Source organism: Astatotilapia calliptera, chromosome 14, assembly GCF_964374335.1.
Source record: "Astatotilapia calliptera chromosome 14, fAstCal68.1, whole genome shotgun sequence".
In the NCBI taxonomy this organism is placed as follows: Eukaryota; Metazoa; Chordata; class Actinopteri; order Cichliformes; family Cichlidae; genus Astatotilapia; species Astatotilapia calliptera.
Genome location: NC_137435.1, coordinates 24,222,302 through 24,233,934, shown reverse-complemented (window position 1 = coordinate 24,233,934; position 11,633 = coordinate 24,222,302).

Below are 11,633 nucleotides of genomic sequence, written 5' to 3'. Positions count from 1 at the left end.
ATGTTGTCCAGTGTAAGGTTTGGAACTTGACCTTTCCTCCCCTTGGGCTTTATCATCAAGATGTTTCCATGACATCTGAGTTACTTGGAGCATTTTCATTTAATTAGAGCCTGAACCCGGTCCAGAGCCTTTTTCTCCCTATGAATATTTCAGACACATCAGTGGAGGCGATAGCTCTGGGTACCAAGCGATTACCTCCCTGTCATTTCTTTTAATTGCTTCTAATGCCACTTAAACTGCTAATGGTTGTCATACTTGGAGAGAGCTCAAAATTCAAAGGTGTTTATGGTAGAGAACATTAATTTTCCACTTGATAAAAACTTCCCTGCAAGAGAATCCTGACAGGTGAGGAATTGGAAGTCTATGTGCCATAATCACTCCTCCTTGTGCACACTAATGAATGCAGGGCTTGATCCATTTCCCAATCTGCCTTCTGTAATGAAAAGAAGAAGAGGCCTTCCCCTGAAGCACTTCCTTGTAAGCCAGGTTAACACTCACACACACACACATGCCACCCCTGTGACTTACAGATTGGATTTGCTGTTAAATTATTCACTGCTCTCTATCTACACAACTGCCCCCTGAACAGGCTCCCGTATTGTTTGGTCTGATATGTTATTTGCATCTAAAGTGCTGGCAGTACTTCAAGAGGCAGGTGGTTGAAGGTGGGTCAGACAAAGGTTTGTGCAGCATACAGGTGGTTCACAAGCAAAACAAAAAGCTTAAATGTGGGTTAAGACTTTGTCATTTTTATTTGTTTTTTGTATTGTTAGATGATTAGAAATGAGAACCTACACAGAGGATGTTCAAACTTCTCATTGTAGGCTACTGAACATCAAATTGTTTTTTTTGTTGTTAAATTCTCAGTTTAATAAACGTTAAACATTTTCAGGATGCAACTCATTCTTTTTGTGAACAAAGCAGTGCTGTGCTATCTTGGCTGACAAATAGATGCCGTACAAACAGTTTGAGCACATATTGTATTTTCCACTTTGTAGCTGAACGCTTACATTGTGGCTCGGAGTGGATGTCTTTTCACACACTATTACACCAATGCTCAAAACAACATAACTAACAATAAAGCAAAGGAAAAGCCCGCCTTGCCAAACTCTGCAGGCACAATATCTGCAGCCTGTCATAAGACGAGCAATGAATTCACTGGTTTCTGGTACCTGAACAAATCGCTGAAAAGAGGCTATCACTGAGATGAGCGCTATCTCCAGTGTGCAGTACCACCAGTCACACACTGAGCCAAGTCTGAGATTTCAGCATACAAGTCACGCACGGTTTCTAAGCGCTGTCAGCAAAGCATACTTGAGTGTGTACAAAAGCTTTGGGAAACAGAGAGGTCAAAGGTAACTATCGAGACTCTTATTAAAAAAAAAAAATTATTATTACCTAACACAATATATCTATTTTATCAAGGATTTAAAAAAAAATATATATATATCTTGGTACATATACAATAAAAACAAATCTACATCAGCAAAAATACATACAACATATAAGTGAAGATAAACACTGACAATAAATGTATATGTGTATATATCTCATTGGCACATACTGTAAAAGAGAGTTTTAATCTGAAAGGAAAATAGCCTGATTTGGGGGGAAATCGAAGATCATCTGAAAGCTTGTTCCAGTTGGAACAGTTAAAATGGTTAAAACATGCGGAGCAACAGTTCAGCAACGGATCACAGTAGAGGGCAGAAGCTAGTAGAGCCAAGAGTCCAAATCAGAAATCCACCATTTAGCTATTTAGCCATTCCACTGAATTCAACTAGAACAAGCTTTCAGATAATCTTCGATTTCCCCTCGGACATAATGTGAGCTTTTTTCCTCCTACAAAGTCCAAGCAAGAGATGATTACAGTGATCCACCTGGAAGATAAAGCATAAATAAGCTTATGTTGGTCCTAAAGCAGCAGGCTTTAGCACCGACACATGACAAGTGAAAGTGACATTTGAGTGCATGAAGTCAAAATGTTGGAATTTGGCCAAAAGAGGACATATACAGAGAAACAAAGGAGGAATCCAGTGTGAGTTTCAGAGTTTAAACAACTCCAGTTAATTTTCTTGATGCATGCTCAATCATCCAAGTAAGTAAATCCCAAAAGGTTTCCCCAACTTTATAAACCTTATAAACAGTACATTTGCGCAATAACTGAAACCAGTCCACTGAATGAACAACCTGCAGTCAGCTGAGACTCAAGAAGACACTTGGATGAGTGACGAAACGTTTGTCCCACTGAAAACGCTACGTCCAGATGAACAGAATCAACCTTTTGGGAACTCCAGTTATTAAAAACAGCAACAACAGCAAAAAACCAGGGGTTATTTCAACAATTAAATACTTTACTTAAAGACAAGCATTTTAAATCTATAGGAATGAGCAGCCATGAAAGTCTGTGATCTCTGACCACTGAAGAGTTGTGGTCATCTAAAGCGTCACAGGCAAAGGTGAGAGGCAAACCTTCAGCGCTCTGGTTTGTTCTGTGGGTGATCTGAGCACCATTAGTCATCCTTCACCTTTTCCCAACAGTAGGTAAGCTTATTTGAACTCCTACAGTAATCAGGAAATCTGAGAAGATAACCAGGTCACCAGTCAACAACGTGTCAGAAGCTTAGTTATTTAGGAATTATTTAGGAAGCTAAATCTCGCTGTTTTTGTTGTAGGTGTTACTGTTTTTTAGTGATACAAACAATAGTTTTTGATATTAAAATATGTCCAAATAGCTTGACTGCCATGACTTTGTCTGGGGTTATGAGCCAGTGTTAATATGGTGTATGCATACTTGCACTTCTTATTTTTGTACTTTATGGGATGGTTCTTGAAATCCTATAAGCTAATCCTGTGACTGCTCATCACAGGAACTTCCTGACCTGAGTTCTGTGCTCTGGGATCTCTGTCACTGCTCCACTGTCTATTTTTTTTTCTCTCTTCAACTCGCATTTCATGCCCCAACAGTGTTCAACCTATCAAACTGTACCAACCTCTACATGCTCAGTTTACACTCCACTGAGCCGATGTCATCATTCCTACATATCTTGCCAGGTAGAACTGGCCTCCTTTTCTCCTTCCTGTTGTTCAACTGCTAAAAATAAAGCTCCCTTTTGCGAAGCTGCCATGAGGCTCCAGTCTGGTCCTCCACAGGGCTTAAAACTTCACTTCCTGACACAGTGACTCCACTTTCAAGATTCACAGGCAAACCTGGGTGCTGCATATAGCTGGAGAATTAGATCAAGATGGTGTCTTATCAAAGGAACAAAAACAATTCTTAAAATCAAAGAATAGTATGTATATTGTATCAGATAAACTCTGCTAGTTTGTAAAATGAAAAAAATCACTCATCAACCTGATTTTTGTACTTTTGCACTGAAATCAAATCACTTGCATGGGCTTCTTCCGTCTGTACGCAAGTCTATGCCTTAATATGTGGCCAGCATAAAAGTGACTGGCATAAAACAACTTAAATGTTTCTTAACAGCAGGCAAAACCAGCGTTAAAGATGCTGAGCTGAAGTCCCGTCCCAATTTCCAATGAACAAAAATACCATGTTAGAAAAATAAGAAAAATTAAATTACCCAGTTGTCTCAACGATGTTGAGATTAGTTTTGAAAAACAAAAGTAAAAGGAAAAAAAATCATCTTTGAAAGCGCTGAAAAACCATGCTGAAATTGCACTTTGTGTTTAGTGGTCTCAGTCCAGAGACAATAGGGCCACTGCAGCCCGTATCTTCTTTCTATGCAGATCTAGCCAAAGCTATCATGTAAAAATCTAGGATAACGCGTTTCAAGACCTAAGAGAAACTGCCCCTTAGGGACTGTTTCTCTTAGGTCTCATGGAAACTAGTTCATAAAATACATAGGATAGTTGCTGTGAGTGAAAACTCTGCAGACCGTGCTTCAGCGTCCTCTTTAACCCAAAGTGCACGCACTGTAAATGAGTCACACATTTTTACACTGTGGCAGCAACTTTGTAGAACTTCTTAAGACTTCCTCTGTCTAACAGGCACAATTACAGCTCAAAGTGTGCTGAGTGGAATAGAACTGACAACAAAGGAGCATAGGATCTGTCCACACTTGAAGGCTTAAAAGCTAAAAACAGTAAAAAGCCCAAATAGGAATATATTTCCTTGGAATTTATAAAGTAATTCACATGGACACGAGTGCATCTTGTTCTTTGATGTCAGGATCCGAAGCACTTTAGCCACTGAATTTTTTTTAAGAAGAGATGTCTAGATTGACATTACATTGACATTGACAAACATTAAAGACGGAAAAAAAAATCAAGACAAATGTGAATAGGTCTGTGTTGATTGTTTAATAGGACATGAGGCAGGAACTTACGAGAGAAATGTTGTGTTTGAGATGTTTTTAATAATGTTTCGATGCACTGCTGACGGCCAGATGGCTTTCTCTTTTTGCTGTGTCTTTCTGAATAGAACAAAATGAGGAATGATACAGCAGCTGAATTAGTCAGTTGAATTTTTTTTTTAAAAGGTCACAATGCTTAGTCAGTGGAATTATGACTTTAGGAGGAATATTTCAGTAACTGTCCCGCTGTTGACGTGCTGATGATATTAGAGAAAAAAAGCCCAGCAGCACTTTTTCAGCACGTTCACTGTACAGATAGCCCATGTAACGCCCAGTTGTTTTCCTGTTTTATAAGGTGAGCCAATAGAATTAATCTGAGTATGAATATTAAAAATAATAAGCATTAGTATGTGTCTTCAGGAAGCCGATTTTCCTATCTGTGGCAAGCTTTCTTCAGAAATGAAGCCTCAAAGAGGCAAAAATCAACAGACTATTGATTTATGTCAGTAATGTGTGGCGAGCCTGTTTTTCAGTAGGTAATGGGTGAGAATGACATGGGTTAGCACTACCAGCAGTGTACAGCAGCCATTTCCTTATTAAAACAATGCATTTGAAAGTCTCTTTCAAGAGAAGCAGTCGTTGTGTGCCAGTCGCTGCTCACCTTGAATACCGGACACGTTCACCTGTGAGCAAGCAGAGAGCAAATCTCTGTTTCTACACAGATGGGACAGGACAGATGGAGATTTTAACAGGGCAGCAAATGTCCTTGGGCACTAAAGAATTTAAATCTTGTAGGTAACTGCCCAACATTAGCCGAATGAAAACTTGTGACAAACCCAACCAATGATTTCATTCCACAAAGATCAGTCAGTGTCTATACTTTCAAATGAAAATGTTAGAGCTGAAAGCCATTGGCACCATCAGTGCAACATGCTAGGCACATGTGACAGCCTTATTTAAAAAAATGCATGTAACAAAAAAGTGTTCCCTTATAGAAAAGCAGATATGTGCTTTTTATTATTATTAGAATTAAAACAGTTTTTTAGTAAATTATTGTTAACTTGCCCCACGTCCTTTGCATGCTGCCAGATGGTCAGCTTTGCATGGTATTGGAACATCACACCAAAGAACTGCAGCTGAAAATAAGCCAGCTGGCTAACACTGGCATATAGAAGAGTAGCTCCTTTTAAATAAATAAAATGAATAAATAATAAATGCAGTGTTTAGATGTGAATTGATGCAGCACAAATTAACATTCTTCTATGTGAAGATTTAGTGCCTATAATGCAGTAAAAATTCATGTATCTATAATACCAATGTAAAAATCACTCACAAGCTCTCAAATTAACCTAATTGTATATAAGGCAGAAAGAAGAAGTGTCTCAAATCCAGAAAGCTGGACTGAAAGAGAGCACAGAGGCATTAATCATGGCAGCACAAGATCCATAGAGGCTGGGGTCTATCACACCAGGCAAGACCCCAGGTGCAGGCTGTGTAAAGATGCCCCTGAGACAATCCAGCACATAACAGCAGGGTGCAAGATGCTAGCTGGCAGGGCATACATGAAATGTCATTACCAAGTGGCCGGCATAGTGTACAGGAACATCTGTGCCGGGTACAACCTGGAAGTCCTGAAGTCAAAATGGGAGATGCCCCCTGGGGTGGTTGAGAATGACCGAGCTAAGATCCTGTGGGACTTCCAGATATAGACAGGCAAATTAGTGGTGGCTAACCAACTGGACATAATAGTGGTGGACAAGCAGAGGAAGACGGCCGTAGTGATAGATGTAGCGATACCGAATGACAGCAACATCAGGAAGAAGGAACACGAGAATCTGGAGAAGTACCAAGGGCTCAGAGAAGAGCTCGAGAGGATGTGGAGGGTGAAGGTAACAGTGGTCCCAGTGGTAATTGGAGCACTCGGTGCAGTGACTTCCAAGCTAGGCGAGTGGCTCCAACAGATCCCAGGAACAACATCCGAGATCATTGTCCAGAAGAGCGCAGTCATGGGAACAACTAAGATACTGCGCAGGACCCTAAAGCTCCCTCTGGTAAAGGACCTGAGCTTGAAGGATAGACTGCTCGCAGTGGCAAGAGGGGAATTGTTTAAAAAATAAAAAATAAAATATATATATAGTTGAGTATAACAAACCAACCACAGTACTATAAGTAGTCATTATGGATGGATATAGATGTACATTTGATGTACATTTCAATAGCAGCAAAATCTCAGGTGGGAGACTCAGTGAGATGCAGTTCAAGTAACTAAAGACAATATCAGTAATCGGAACCTTACACTTTGACATATGCAATATTCCAAGAATAAGATTAATTATCACGTGTTTCTTTACTAGTTTCATTTTCACAGTGTCTTGGATCTCTTACTTTAATAAAACTGAATATATATAACTGATGTATCATTCAGGACAACTAGGGCTATTTAATTTTATGTGATATTATAATGCCCCACAATATTATATATAGTAAACTGATGATTTAAATTCCCGTCAACATATATATGTCCGTGAGTTTGAGCTCTACAAACAAAAGCCCACATTGTTATCTAACAAATGAAACTATCATGTGTGGAAGTCGTCATCACTGGTGAGACCCAAAAAGTTAACAATAAGCTTTGACTGTGGCTGCAAGATCTCACGAGGCCACGAGGTCAAGTGTGCTAAACCGTAAGAGCAAAGCCCCTTGGTTCAGAGCTCCTTATCTTTCTTCACTCATGAGGTGATTGCCTTCATCATTTTCCTTTTCTACAGAGGAACCTTTTCCTTTCCAGGTCTTTCCAAGAGATTTTTTCCATTTCTGGCTTGGCAGATATATTGGGACCTCTGAGCGACTATAGGACAGCCAAATCAAATCCCTTTGCCATTACTGGAGCAGTAAATGAAGCATGACTGAAACAGTGCCTGCAGTTCTCGCATTTTCTTTCTTTATATTCCAAAGCTGTAATTGACACGTGAAGATAAGGCTTCCGTCTTTATAAATCAATACACTAAAAGAAAATACTCTCAGCAACATTGTGACACTGTTACTGCTATTATTATGGGCTTTTTTTTTTATTGATTTCCTCCAGATAGCCTCACTAGCCTGTCCCCTAGTGATGCCTGCCACCTCCATACACTCAGCATCCTATGTGCGGATGCAGAACCACAGTAGAGCAGCATTGATTTTTTTTCACCACCTTGATTTTAAAGGACAACGGAAGGAGAGTCTATTGCCCTGAAGAATCTGCCTTAATGGGAATGCAGATAGATGCCTTGTCTGCTGGCAGGTGTCACTCAAAGGGGAGCTTTTGTGCTTGTGTTCTCAGGGAAACACTGACCATTTTATGGAAAAGTCAAACTTTGTCGTAATTAGTCTGTGAAAGGGGGTGGGCTAACAAGCTTAGGGACACAATTTGTTTATGTGCTCCTCAGGCTAATTTCTCAGCTGGAGCACTGTTTACTTAGTGCATACAATTACTGAACATATTAGTGTGCCCACTGGCCAATGTCATTAGGGTCGTGTGTTATATAACATCTTAGAACTGGAAACTCTGTGTCTATTAATGATACTAAATCACACGTATATTAAAACAGTATTTTTGAAAAGAAAAATGCAATTTATTGGATTATTTATGGCACATTACTAAAACCAAAAAATAACAACAAAAGAAAAGAAAACTACAATATATCCTGTATCTACAGAATCTGTGAGCAGACACCCCTTAAATGACACATGACTCCAGTAAGGTGAACAATGAATCACAGCAGTTAATCGCCGCTCTCTATTAGCCAACGTGTCAAACCAAAAAATGGTTCCCGCAGGTGTAGTTATTGTAATTAGTTTGCTCAAAGCAACTGGAGGAAAGAGCCAGCACTCTTGCCAGCGGGAGGTAAGAGTGAGCGAGAGGAGAATAGATTGGAGTTGGCTTCAAAGTGTGAAAAAAGTGGAGGCAAAGACAATGAAGAAGTGCCACCATTTATAGAAGTACAAGAAACCAAGGACAAGCACGTCAGTGAAACTGACCCAGAGGTATTATGGTTCATTGAATATATTCTCATCCCTCTGTCAACATGCTTCTACCAATTCGTGAAGGATGATTCTTGCCAGCTGTGGCTGCACATTTATGGCGAGAGGGGAGGAGAACCTTGTGACCTCTGAAGTACGAGAGGGTTTGCCTCAATTAGCGCCATATTAGGGAGCATGGGCTAGCCTCTCAGTCCAAGTGGATGATCTCTTTAATTACATCTACAGAAGATATATATATATATATATATATATATTTTTTTTTTTTATAGCTGTGTTGAGAGAGGACCTTGGCTGGAAAGTCCTTACTGCACATTAACACTTGGATATGCTTTGCTCCCACCTTTAACTACAAAAAACTCAGACACAGTCAGTGGCTTTTAGCAGCCCTTTGAGGTGATTCATATTTCTTTTGATACAATTTGCTTAAGCACTTATCTGTCACCGATCTACAGGTTACATCCAGCTGAGCTCTGCATGCATGTCTTCTCTGCATTGTAATGGAAGTGTGTACATCTACTCAAGGTACTTTATTTATTCATTACTTAAAAAAGAAAACAAGATTTTTGGAGACAAACCTGCAAAGAATTTATTTTTATTATTATGTAGAACTCACTTAACATTTGACTAAACTATACAAGTACAGTCAACTGACAGAAAATTGGCCCTTGATAATCCTTTACCACTTACAACAGCCTTCTCAATACTTTTAGAAAATTCAAAGTATAAGAAGGAAATAGAAAATCCATTCATCCACTTGCTTTTTTAAAAATCTGTTCATACATACAAACATTTTTGAAGCCACAACTTGTAGCTGAATACAAACTAATTAAAAATGAGCACAAAGTTTACAATAATACAAGACCAATACTAACCTAAGAAAACTAATGACATTACTGTACAATATGTACATTTTTCTGCATTGCCTTTACATTTTACTTTTTATTTATTATTATTTAAATTCCCATTTTTAAGAGTAGGCTTGATTGCATAACAATACCCGCACAGATATATAGTTATAGATTTATGTAAGTAAAAGCTGCGAATGCTTTCTACACCACTGGTCTTTATGCCAGAGAGACTTTACAATAAGTGAGCATGCTGTTGCCTCTTGAGATGTGCACACACTTATGAGTAGCTGATAGATTTAAAAGGGTCACCTTGGCTTGGAGGCTGTCACCTTGCCGCTGGCCTGGTTGTCTTCCTTTTTCCTGAAGCAGCAGTTCTTAGAGTATGAGTGATTATATGTGTGAGAAAGTGTGCGTAGCATTTATCAACACCTTCCTGCGACTGCTTTTAAAATCTCACTTCAAACTGCTCTATAGTTTTATTGATCGATATTTACTTTAGTCCAGTGGAGAATTTAGTTTTGTGTTTGGCTTTGCAAAAGAATAATTTGCAAGAATCAGCTGAGTGAAACAAAAGGCTAATTGATGTGTAAGAGGCAGAGAACATAAACAGTATGCAAACGAATGTGACAGAAATGGATTCTCCTTCGAGCAAGGGTTAACTACATTTTTTCTTATGACTTAATACGGGTCTCTGTGGCATTAATCTACATCAGTACATCAGATAGCCAGATGGCAGAGAGTCATTGTGGGAATAGATAATTGACAGGCAGAAAAGCTTTAACGACAGACAGAGAGAGGGGGCAGAAGCAGAGGCAACACACAATGAAATTCTGCGAGACACCGTGACTTCAGCATCGACAGCACTTGAGCACCAACTTTATATACCTGTCCATTCTGGCAATATTTCATCTGACAGTTTTTGGATTTAACAATTTAATTTTCAGATATGAGCTGTACTTGCTGTAACTAAATTCTTTAATTAGCTAGCATATTAACTACTCTAGCGGGGCATAGACCTTATATATTTAAGTCATTGTGTATGATGTAAAAGGTGGTCTAAAGCATTTTTGTTTGTTTTAACAGCTGTTTTGTTGTTGTTTTTTGAGTATATATATGCTAGGCCATATAATTAATACTTTGCAGACAAATATAAAGCAAAAAAAAAAAAAAACAACAACTGATAACCGACTTTGTTACAGTCATGTCACTTTGTATAAATACAATGTGTAACATGATTTATATATTTAAAAAAGGTGATTTATATCTTGTCAGGCTTTAGTTTGCATATGAAAAAGAACAAAATGACAAAGTAATTTGGGCTGACAATATTGAAAACAAAAGGGTGCCATTGTTAGTCATCTGCATTCTACTTTTGACAAGGCCAAAGGGCTTCTAAGCCCTGCAGGTCAGCAGTGAAAGACCTGAGAGAAAATTTGATTTAACATGAAACTGTTCTGCTGTCTTAAACTGTAATTTTTAATTGTAATTTATTTTTTTATTAATCCTTTATTTATCCAGGTAAAAAAATCTCATTGAGATTAAAAATCTCATTTCCAAGAGAGACCTGGCATCATAGCAACAAAAGTCACATACCACATAGGTATATAACATTTAAAACAAATACAATATCCCATACAAACAATCATTTCCAAAGCAACTGTGGTCTTTAACTCAAGACAATGATGAATTTTGAGCACCATCTCCTCCAGTTTTTTGGTTTGATCACACAGTACCCCACAAAAATCTATTTGGGACAACCCTACAGGTTATTATACATATGATGTCTCATAAAGCCACCTGAGACGTTCACATCGTACAGACATCCAGCTGGCTACACAGAATAAGCTGCTTTTTACACTTGTTTCCTTAGCAAGCTGCTTTGTAACGTGTCTCTACTCAAGCTCCCACATTTAGGGCTGTCTCTGAATTAATTTCTTATGGGTCGGTATTAATGTCTGCTCTACTCTGTAGCTGAGAAGTGGTAGTTGAGGTGGGGTGCTCCCTCTGGTCCTGCCTTAGGCTTTCTATGTATGTACATGGAAGAGCAGGAAAGCATGCATTAGGCTTTTCATGTTTTTACGGTGAAGGGCAGGGAGTCCCCACAATGAAGCCATATCACCAAATATAAATGACTACAGAAAATAATAATAATAATAATAATATCTTTTGTTAGCACCACTAAATTTATATAAAGAAGCTTTTTAGTATCTCCTACGAAGGGATTAATCCATCCATGTTGGTGTTGCCTTACACAAGAATTATTTCAGGATTTCTCAGTCTGGTTAATAGTTTGATAAGATAAGACTTTGTTGATCCCACGATGGGGAAATTTTTGCGTTACCTCAGCTTAGATATCAGAAGGAAATACAAAAATACAAAGACTACTATCCTTTTTTACTTACCACTGCCGAATGGGAGAACCCAACAAGTCTTACCATTATAGAGA